Here is a 12399-nt window from a genome sequence, read left to right as displayed (position 1 = left end):
CGTGGCTTTTAATGCCCAAACTGTCACACAACCTATTTTAGCAGTGTAATATGGTTCAAATGGCTCTGAGCACTATGCGACTTAACTTCTGAGGTCATCAGTCGCCTAGAACTTAGAACTAACTAAACCTAACGAACCTAAGGACATCACACACATCCATGCCCGAGGCAGGATTCGAACCTGCGACCGTAGCGGTCGCTCGGTTCCAAACTGTAGCGCCTAGAACCGCACGGTCACTCCGGCCGGCAGTGTAATATGCAGATCCCAAATGTCTGTGTAGTAAATTCGCAATCGCTGCATGAAAACGGCAGATAATATTCAGTACATCCAATGAATGTTCTGCTAATTACTTCTTTTTCTGCTTTTGCTTCTTTACAGAGAGGAGGACCTATTATTTTCTGCAGGCTTCGGGACTTTCTTTAGCCGACTCATGCCAGGGTAGATAATTTAGAAATACCCAAGTGACATCAACTTGTTTGGCACTCTAAGCCATCTCTGCACAGGTCACGTCACAGGAAATAGCAGCCTCCCATGCCCACTAAGCAGAGTCGTAGGAGAGGGCGGACTGCGTTCCATTAAAAAAAGAGCTTTGTGCGAGATGTTAAAAGGGATCCTTTTTGGCTAGATAACATTTGAAAGCTAATTCAAGAACACTGAGCCTCAGACTATGTCGCCAGATGTTGGACGCTGCGATGCAGTGCAGGCATGTTGGTTTAAATCTGAGTAAGTGGGTCTATAATTGGCTCACAGTAATTATTTTGGTAGAAAGCATGCTTTCTCACAAGTGCCAACGTGCAGGGCTTTTGATTGGCCATGGTTAGAAATCCGTCATGCTGTGGAGAAATTTTCTGTCTCCCATCCCACGCCATACCAATATTGGTTAACTATGATAAAACCTGTGAGAGTAGGAATTGTTAAACTTCTTTATAAAATTATAATATTCTGTAGTTGGCTGCTGAGATTCCTTCAAGGGCAGAACAAGTTAAGTTTCGAAGAGTAAGGGTAGAATATATTTGCTGCAGGAAGGCTGAGGAGTACGCTTGCTTCAGGGATTCCTTCAAGAATGCACTTCATCTTCATCAGCAGCTGAAAATAGAGAGAGAAGTTTCCATCTTAGAGCTAAATTGTGAGGTTAACCTGGACTCAGAGTTTCCAGCCACTCCTGTGGCCACCTTCCACATTTACTCCATTTACAGGTGAGGGGGACACAAAACTATTTAATTTAAATCAGGATTTCACAGCTCAGGTTTAAGACTCACAGCCAGCTGGTTCCATCCATCATGCACTCTGACGAAAATATTAGTATTCGGTCTTGCTTTTACGGAGATATTTCATTAGATCAGTAAGCATTTTTGCGTTCGTTGATTGTGTCTGTAATATAGTCTCGTGTTATGTTTTCGTATGCTTCCACACTTGTACCAAGGCTATGGTTTGCATTTGAAATCCTCTGTCCTGTTATTAATCGTTATATGTCTGATGAAGCAGCTAAATTATTTTGTTTGGTGTCTTATGGCAGTACACGAAACTGTTACAGTGACCGTTAGTTTCGTTTTGTAGTTTGAGGAATCCACTCATTAATATATCCATGTGATATGTGGTACACATATTTTCATGCCTAACTGGGCCATATCTAACGATTTTCTTCTAAGATGTCATCCATTGGGTGAAAAATTTGTTTCTCTTAAACTCTTAAAGCTACGTGATCTAATGAGGAGATTACATTCCCTGTAGATCACCGGAAATCTTACTTATCGCATTTTAGAGGTATGGTAAACAGCTCATCCGGCATCCTATACGCTTACATTTGGCGATTTTGTTCATTTGAAAGCGATGTGTTTAGTTCTGTCTACAAGGAAGTCTTGCATCCAGTCGTAAATATGGTGCGTTAGAGGGTAAGCTCGTATTTGTCTCATTAATCGACAGTATTAGACAGTGTCAAATGCCTTCCTGAAGTCGAGGGGCAAGGCACTTGAGTACTGATGTCTTCAGCACAGTGGATTTCATGGAGGAGTAGAATGAGCTGAGTTTCGCAAAATCTCTGTTAGCGGAAACCAGGTAGATTGGTTGGTTTGGAGAGTAAAGGGACTAAACGGCAGGGTAATCAGTCCCTCAAAATTCAGGCTGATTTTTTTAGACGAGGTTTTCATTTTCCGAAAATTACAGAATATGTGAACATAAATCATGTTCCGTATTTCTACAAGCATTGATATCAAAGATATAGTCTTATAATTAAGTGCATATGTCCTACGACGCTTCTTGAAAATGGGAAAACGAGTGAAGATAGAACAGCCAGATGGTACGTATCGAGATGGCAGCGACAACCCGGTCACGAGTGGATTCCAGCAGTTCAACAGGATTCAGACGACACGCCTCTGGTACCCCGATGTGTCCCTAGCTTTGAGCAGTAGCCAGGAGCCTGCTGACCATTGCCAATGCAGCTTCCAGCTGTTTACAGACATTGGCCAAATACCCTTGTGTCAGTACACAACAAGCACAATCCCTATCCAACTCGTACTTTGTAGATGACTCTAAAAAGTATCAAAAAATACAACAAAGCAGTATGGAGTAACTGAGATAGAACAGGCTGGCACCTGAAAAAGAGAAAATTGTGAGACTGTGAGGCTACTGAAGTTGGAATGAACGGAAAATATAAACGAATAGTATAAACAAACACTAATATCTGCTCCGTAGAGTTTCACTACAGCTTGATATCACAAGATCTGCAAGCTCATAAAGAGAATTAAATTTCTCTGCTGACAGCGACGTATCAATGTTTATTTGATCTTACAGACTAGGCTTAGCAATTTTATACTAATACGCAATCTCTAAACGTGAAGCAGTACAGAAACTTTGTGCCAGATCTGACGTCAGAGAACACTGCTGGCACTGGCACAACAGTTTTGCTGCACGCTGTTCTGCACACATTGCCAAACATCAGACTCCGCTGCAGCGACACCAACATGTTCCCACCTTGACCCAATGACGTCATCTATTTTGATTACAGTGTGTATAGGATTCTCAATACTGGATCATGTATAAACCAAAAAATGGTTGGTCACGAAGAATCACATTTTTATTTTTTAGTGTTGGTGGTCGTGCCCTGATACGCCGTCATTCAGGCGAACGACGCTCGAAAAAGCACCGCTGCAACGGCGTAGACCAGTGTTATGCTGTGGGAGACATTCACCTAGGCTCTCATCGGATGTGGCAGTAGCTGAAGACACCTTACCAAGTATATAGGCACGCATAAAATGTTCAAACTCGATTTTATTGAGAACGGTTGAGAGTTGTGTCTTCCTGTTTACTTACGTCGAAGTCCTATCTGTGTCCTACCCAGCTGTTAATATGAATCAAATCGGTGAGTGGAAGTTCGCATGGGTCCCTTGTGAGTCACATTTTGTTGTAGTTGTGGTTTGTAGTTTCAAGGGAATTATATGACATAATGCTTACAAGTTCCCATATTAATTAAACTGAACAGGACTGACATGTTCGTAATTCTAGAAACACAGAAAATTGCTATGATAATTAAAAAAGTAATAAGATCTTAATGCATATCAAACAAAACTTTTTAACTGTGACTTATTAATCTGGACTCTTATTTTGTCCAGGCCATATGTTTCAAAGAAGATGATGTTTCCTTTTCGAAAATTTCAATAATATATGTCAATCAATTCCATATGTTTCAAAGAAGATGATGTTTGCTTTTCGATAATTTCAATAATATATATTAATCAATTTATCGTCGTTTGGTGTCAAGGTAACTCGATCACCTGTTTTGTTGTAGACAGCCGAACTACAACACAAAAACGGTTTATAAAGCTTAGCTAAATCCTAGTGGTGTAGAGCCTTCGTTTTACATTTTGTGATGTTTGATCATCAAAGCTGTCTCCAGCACCTCCTGTTATCTGATTATGGCTAAAAGACTGTTCTGACGACCAGTGTATTTTAGCACTCTTAAGAAAGATCGAAGAAACAGAAACTCAAAGCAAAAATTTGAATTGCATGTAGATACCTGTTTGAGTAAATGTGCGTGAAACGATTGTTTTTTGGGAAATAGTATATTTCAATCGAGCTTATACTGTACTAGAAAGTATATTTTGTGTCACAACAGCACAGACTTCTAAAACATGTAAATTTAGGTTGCAAAATCTAAGGGCTTTCAGTTTAGAGCAGTCAATCGTATGTTTACTCATGAAGTTCGATTTAAAAAATCTGAACATTCGTGAGTATTATAGCGCACAGTCGTCTGAAAATTGTTTGCAGGTTACGCCATTTAGGCTGAAAATCAATAATGCTCGTACTACAGACTGTTCCGTTAAAGCATTTCGTTAGCGTGTTTATTAATCTTCAAAGCCTAGCGGCTGTCAAAGGCTGCTTACAGTTTCGGTCTTCGCTGTCATGTGGGCCATAACACTCTGCCTCGTGCTACCGTTGTTTACGGTGCCGTCACCGAGGTAAGAATAACTATAGACAAACACTACTCGTAGTGCTGGCGCGCATCAGCCCAGCGAGAGAAGTAACCGACCAGAAACCAACTCGTACCGTCCACACTATGGATGTCTCTCATTGATCAGTGCATTACGCAAGTTACGTGAAATTCCTCCAGTACGATGACTAATGCAGCTTCCAGGTACATTACAACATTGTTCCCGGATGGGGTTAGAACTCGGAATCTTTGCCTGTCGCGGAAATTGCAATTACCGACTCAAATAGCCAGCACGATTGATGTCCCGTTCTCACAGCTTTGCATACGTCACTTTCTCTCCTTCACTTTCCGAATTTCTCAGTTGTTAACGGGACTAACACTCCTGGAAGAGAGAATGTGACGGAGTATTGGTTTACCTACTACCTAGGGCACTGTTTACAGATTCAGCCTGTCGTTCCACATAATGGTTAGAACTGAAGAATCGTTCACTGTCATAAATTCTTGCATTAACATCTAGTTGTAGGTTTTGCTTTCATGTATGTTTCTATAATTCTTCATACACGTATTCCATCTTATCATCGGAAGATAAGCACACATGTGCATACATTTCAGTGATGTCCATTAAATATCATATATATTTCATGGTCTACAATTTTATTTAAATTTTGTTGTTTACTATGAATTGCACATACTCACGCGGATAGTAGCTGGCAGTGCTCCATAGCCTGAAGTCATTGCCTGAGCCCACCAGTCCGAATATTATTTCATCTGTACAAGAATACCGACACCACAGGGCGTCGTAACTGGCTGTGGCCCAACAGTGCTACTTGTGGTTCCAGTGATGTTTTAAAGCATATCGTTTCCATTTAATCTCTTTTAAGGTGAAATATTGAACTCATTACTCATCTCTCATTTAATGTACAACGGAAAATCAGAAGGTTATATGCATTCCTCCGTAGAGTAATTTAAACTAGGAAATTAAAATGTCGCAAATAACCCAGTACCTCATTTACAATATACGGCTAGAAACAAGAATTAGTGACTTTGTACGTTATATCTGCAACAATCCTCTATTTCAACATGTCAGTATCCGCCGTTACGCCTCTTTCGGCCTGATAAGTCACGTGACTACCACACGGAATCTCTATTAACTGGCTCGTCAGTGCACAAGAATACTGTATAAGCAATGAAGCAGCTGCCATCACATTGTAACAGATGCACATGGCCTCAGTTACCTAGTGCTTTACATGCGCCCATTCATAAAATTAAAAAAACAATCGTAAATTGTTTCTGTGTTGCTCCCTTCCGCCTCTGAACACGTTATCCTGCGGTCTAAGCGCAATTAAATATTCTAGTGCCCTTCATAAGCTGAAGCACGTCCGTATGTCACCCTGAACATTACCCAAAATATTAACTTATCTAATCACTTCCTCATCCCCCTTCCCCCATCCCCCATCCCCGTCAAAATGTAAAGACAACTGCTTCCACTTTGTCCCGTTTACGGTTCTTCCTCTTTTCGTTTCCCAATCAGTCACGTCACTTTCTTATCCCATCTATTCATTAATTGCATTCAAACACTTTTTCTTCCTTTCTCTCGTCTATCGCTGTCTCATGTCCATTTCTGGTGGCTTTTATACTCTAAATCCATAAGGGGCAGTCAAATGAAAACGAAACACAAGGAAAAAGTAAGTATTTATTATTTCAAACGCAACCGCCATAACTGTTAATACACTCCTGGAAATGGAAAAAAGAACACATTGACACCGGTGTGTCAGACCCACCATACTTGCTCCGGACACTGCGAGAGGGCTGTACAAGCAATGATCACACGCACGGCACAGCGGACACACCAGGAACCGCGGTGTTGGCCGTCGAATGGCGCTAGCTGCGCAGCATTTGTGCACCGCCGCCGTCAGTGTCAGCCAGTTTGCCGTGGCATACGGAGCTCCATCGCAGTCTTTAACACTGGTAGCACGCCGCGACAGCGTGGACGTGAACCGTATGTGCAGTTGACGGACTTTGAGCGAGGGCGTATAGTGGGCATGCGGGAGGCCGGGTGGACGTACCGCCGAATTGCTCAACACGTGGGGCGTGAGGTCTCCACAGTACATCGATGTTGTCGCCAGTGGTCGGCGGAAGGTGCACGTGCCCGTCGACCTGGGACCGGACCGCAGCGACGCACGGATGCACGCCAAGACCGTAGGATCCTACGCAGTGCCGTAGGGGACCGCACCGCCACTTCCCAGCAAATTAGGGACACTGTTGCTCCTGGGGTATCGGCGAGGACCATTCGCAACCGTCTCCATGAAGCTGGGCTACGGTCCGGCACACCGTTAGGCCGTCTTCCGCTCACGCCACAACATCGTGCAGCCCGCCTCCAGTGGTGTCGCGACAGGCGTGAATGGAGGGACGAATGGAGACGTGTCGTCTTCAGCGATGAGAGTCGCTTCTGCCTTGGTGCCAATGATGGTCGTATGCGTGTTTGGCGCCGTGCAGGTGAGCGCCACAATCAGGACTGCATACGACCGAGGCACACAGGGCCAACACCCGGCATCATGGTGTGGGGAGCGATCTCCTACACTGGCCGTACACCACTGGTGATCGTCGAGGGGACACTGAATAGTGCATGGTACATCCAAACCGTCATCGAACCCATCGTTCTACCTTTCCTAGACCGGCAAGGGAACTTGCTGTTCCAATAGGACAATGCACGTCCGCATGTATCCCGTGCCACCCAACGTGCTCTAGAAGGTGTAAGTCAACTACCCTGGCCAGCAAGATCTCCGGATCTGTCCCCCATTGAGCATGTTTGGGACTGGATGAAGCGTCGTCTCACGCGGTCTGCACGTCCAGCACGAACGCTGGTTCAACTGAGGCGCCAGGTGGAAATGGCATGGCAAGCCGTTCCACAGGACTACATCCAGCATCTCTACGATCGTCTCCATGGGAGAATAGCAGCCTGCATTGCTGCGAAAGGTGGATATACACTGTACTAGTGCCGACATTGTGCATGCTCTGTTGCCTGTGTCTATGTGCCTGTGGTTCTGTCAGTCTGATCATGTGATGTATCTGACCCCAGGAATGTGTCAATAAAGTTTCCCCTTCCTGGGACAATGAATTCACGGTGTTCTTATTTCAATTTCCAGGAGTGTACATTTATCCCACTACGAAACAAGTCTGTCTGTGCCTTCATGGAGAAAACATTTGTGGTTGCCTGCGATACCCTGATTGTACCCAGGCGTGCATCTAATTGTCCGAAGTTAATCGACAGCCTTGAATGTCTCCTTTCAGGGTTCAAAAAATATGGAAATCTTATCGGGAGAGATCAAGACTGTCTGGAGGTTTTGTGTTGGTTTACCAGCGAAATTTCTGCAGCGTAATCGAAACAACAGGCCCGTTAACTCCGGGAAAGTAATTATGACCTTTTTGTTTGACTGAAGGGACAGCTGCTCATTGACCTTCTGGAACACGGTTCCACAACTACTGCATATTGGTACGTGGACACTTCACAAAAACTGGAGCGCGCCAGCAAGTCCAAATATACAGGAATGTTGATTGACGGTATATTCTGCTGCAGGATAATGCCCACCCACGTGCTGCCATCGTTTATTGGATCAGAGTGCTGACGTTTGTAAATTACACGTAATTAATAACATATATATTATAGTGAACGTACGTGATACGTGGCATGACTGATTAGATGTAAGAGATGACCGGATGGTCCTGAGCTTGCAAGGTTAAATAAATCATGACTCTCTATTTCTCGTGAAAAGGCCAGCCAAACATTCAAGTGCTTGAAAGTAATTAAAAAGATTCAAAAGTTGTCAAGCCACCTTTGCAACATGTTTCCCCTTTGCACTAAATATTCACGAAATTTCTCAGAACTAAACACGAGTCGAATGTACTCCATTACGTGACTTACTGATTTAAGAAATGGTTCCTCAGTAACACAAAAATAATAATTAGAACAGGAATGGCTTTTGTATTTCTCATAGGAGTAGGTGTGTCTCTTAAAAGAAAACAAGCCGACAAGAAAGAAAGAAAAAACGTAGGAAGAAAGAAAGAAAATGAAAACAGCGATTATGGCATTTTGGCATTATCTGAAAGCTCGTGCTGCCCGTTCTGCGAATACAAGTAATTTAGAGCACAGCATTAACGTTTCGTGACTCTCGAAACGATATCGATCTTTTAAATTTATATTTTCTTTTAGCTCAGAATGTGTACGAATACCTGCTGCATTCCAGAGGCCGTCGACACTCTGCAGGTATTGCCTCCATTCATTTTCCAGCGTAAACAACGTTTCCCTTTTTTGCCGTGCCTCGGCTCTCGCGTGCAGTGTTCGACGGAACGGAACCTGCGTGAGGGTTAAGCGGTTTCGGGACGCCCGCCAGGAATATTAGATGCCTATCTGATTTTTATAACTCATTATGAGAGCCCTCGGGACTGATAACACCCTAAGTAATTCTCACGAACTTTATTCAGTTTTACTAATTTTTATACTGATGTCTCTCTTTAGCAACAGTGGAAGCTAATGTCAGGAAGAGAGCTTCTGATCTCAATACGCAGAACCGAAAACATTTTCAAATTACTTAACAGCTAATTTATATAGCTCTTGTTAAGCTGCCTACTGTCTCTGGTTTTTGTTGTTGTTGTCACAATCTTCGGTCCGAACACTAGTTTGAATCGCCGGCCGAAGTGGCCGTGCGGTTCTAGGCGCTGCAGTCTGGAACCGCGAGACCGCTATGGTCGCAGGTTGGAATCCTGCCTCGGGCACGGATGTGTGCGATGTCCTTAGGTTAGTTAGGTTTAAGTAGTTCTACGTCTAGGGGACTGATGACCTCAGATGTTAAGTCTCATAGTGCTTGGAGCCATTTGAGCCATCATCAACGCCTCACTTACTTGTTAGTTTGAAAGAGATCGTGCAATAAAGCTGCATGTTCATTCTGAAATACTGCAGTAAGACTTGGCAGGAATGTAGCCACTGTACATGATGGTTGGCAGCGGCGGTCCGATAAAGTTCGCTCGCAAAAAGACGGGACTCCGGGCGACCACATGTAACTACCGAACCGAAGACGGTCGTGATCAGCTTGTGGCTCTGGCGCATCATAGTGCACCTGCATGAGAAATCTGAGCAGCAGGTGGCACGCCAGAGACACAACGAACTTTTACAAATCGATTACTTCAAGGATAGCTCCTAGCAGGACGCCCAGCAGCGTGCATTACGCTGATCCAAACTCACAAGGGGAGGCCGCCAATTGCGAAATTCAGATTCGATTCATACTGCGCATAATAAAAGCTCATGGCCAGGGGTGTAATGTGGCAAAGCACCAGGATGCTCTTCTCAGCCGTTGTCGAGAAAATCGACAGTTACAAGAAACCGTTGCAGTGAAATACTCTCTACGATTAATAATTCTAGACAGCGTCGTGGCGCAGCGGTAAGCGCTATGGTTCGTGATTTGAAGGTCGCCGGATCGAATCTCGCGCTATGTAATTTTTTTGTAGTATATGTTTTTTATATTTCAAATATATATATATATATATATATATATATATATAATTCCCGGCAATCAGTTGCAACAATTATGCATATAATAAGTTGTTGAAAGTCGTTTGTCGTGGAAAAACTGGCGACTTTGAACATCATTATGTTTCCCGCAAACAAAGTTGTATTTCACAAATGTTATTAATTGTCTTCATAATGTTAACCACGCATAGTTAATGGAAGACGTAGAAACAATATTCCGAAACGAATACGTATAGCGTAAGTCAAACGTTCGAAATAGAATAGAGACCCCACGAACACAAATTTGCTGTGGCAGGTATGAAATATAAACTCCGTTACTCACTCGTTACACTTGAATGACAGATGTTGAATGGGTCGAAACGAGCCGCCGCATAACAGCGTAGTTGCCTGCTAACTTGGAAAGAAGGTAGATGCGGTCCCTAGCGCAACTTATAACATTGTCGAAAATCAGTGCGGACGGGAGAGCTTTGGTACACCCTGTTAAAGAAAAACGGAAAAATGGAGGCGGTACAATTGGAGAGCGATCCGCCTTCACCAACATGCATAAGCAATTCATTAATACTTTATATATATATACAGTAATATATGTTGAAATATAACTAATAAGACGTAAATTAACTTTCGCTCCCGCCCGCTGGCACTGTGAAATATTCTAAGTCCGAATCAAGGTCACGGACTTTTATTATTATTAGTTTTTGAATTACAAAAAATAATAAAAAAAAATGCATGGCGCGAGATTCGATCCGGCGACCTTCGGATTACAAACCCGAGCGCTTACCGCTGCGCCACGACGCTGTAGAATATTACTAATCGTCGAGAGTATTTCACCGCAACGGTTTCTTTTAACTGTCGATTTTCTCGACAACGGCTGAGAAGTGCATCTTGGTGCTTTGCCACATTACACCTCTGGCCATGAGCTTTTATTATGCGCAGTATGAATCGAATCTGAATTTCACAATTGGCGGCCTCCCCTGGTCAGTGGTGTCAACGGGAAGCTCATTGGGGAGGTGTGGAGATGTGTTGTATTTTCTGACGAAAGCTAGTTCTGTCTCGTTGCCAGTGATGGGCGTGTGTTGGTTGAAAGGAGGCCAGCTGAGGGCCGGCAATCAGCCCGTCTGCGTGCTAGACACACTGGACCTGCCTCTGGAGTTACGGTTTGGGACGCTATTTCCTATGACAGCAGCAGCATCCCAGGTATCCTAACCTGAAAATTTGTACGTCAATCTGGTGATTCGACCTGTTATTGCGCCATCCATTAACTGCATTCCAGGAGGTGTTTTCTAACATACAACGCTCGCTCGCATACTGCCATTGTAACCCAACATGCTCTACACAATGTCAATATGTCATCTTGGCTTGCTCCATCACTAGATCTGTTTCCAGTCAAGTACATATAGGGCATCATCGGACAACAACTCCAGCGTTACCCTCAAACAACCTTAATCGACCCTGTAGTGACCGACCACGTGCTACAAGCATGTAGCTCCATCCTAGGCAACTCACATCCCGTACCTGAACAACAAAATACATGCACGTTGCATTCAGCATTCTGGCGGTTACACTGATTACCAATGAACCAGCATTTCACATTTGCAGTGACTTACCTTGCGCCTTCATTTACCTGTGATCTTGCAGTGTTAATCATTTAAATGTACCTAGAAAATTATATTCCCTAAATTTTATTACTGCACATTAAATATTTTTTGGTCCTACATTTTTCTCCCTTCAGTGTATCTAAACCCTCTTCTTGTATTCAAACGTTGGTCTCCCTCTACAACTTTTAACCCCCACACTTCTTTCACTTACAATAGTGACAATTCCGTGATACATCAGGATATATTTAATCAACCGATCGTTTAATAAAGTAGCGCCACTGATTTCTTTTCTTCCAGTTTGATTAAGTGCATCCTCAGTACCCATTCGTTTATTCATCTAATCTTCAGCTACCTTATGTAGCACCTTATTTCGAAAGCCTGTATGCTCTTCTTTTGTGACATGCTTGTCATCCACGTTTCACGATCGTACGATGCAACTACACTCCATAGAAATACTTTCAGGAAAGTTTTCGTACCGGCCGCTGTGGCCGAGCAGTTCTAGGCGCTTCAGTCTGGAACCGCGCGACCGCTACAATCGCAGGTTCCAATCCTGCCTCGGGCATGGATGTGTGTGATGTCCTTAGGTTAGTTAGGTTTAAGTAGTTCAAAGTCTAGAGGACTGATGACCTCAGATGTTTAGTCCCACAGTGCTCAGAGCCATTTGAACCATTTGAAAGTTTTCGTAACTATTAAATTTATAATGAATGTTAGCAAATTTCTCTGTTTCATAACCTATTTTACAGATATTGCCAGTCTCCGTTTTACATTCTCTCTTCTTTGCCAATCGTTAGTTATTTGCAAAGCCCATCGACTACTTTTAGATTCTCAATTGCTACTTTGTCAGCTTCAACTGA

Source organism: Schistocerca serialis, chromosome 6, assembly GCF_023864345.2.
Source record: "Schistocerca serialis cubense isolate TAMUIC-IGC-003099 chromosome 6, iqSchSeri2.2, whole genome shotgun sequence".
NCBI classification, from domain to species: Eukaryota; Metazoa; Arthropoda; class Insecta; order Orthoptera; family Acrididae; genus Schistocerca; species Schistocerca serialis.
Note: the sequence above shows the minus strand (reverse complement) of the source record.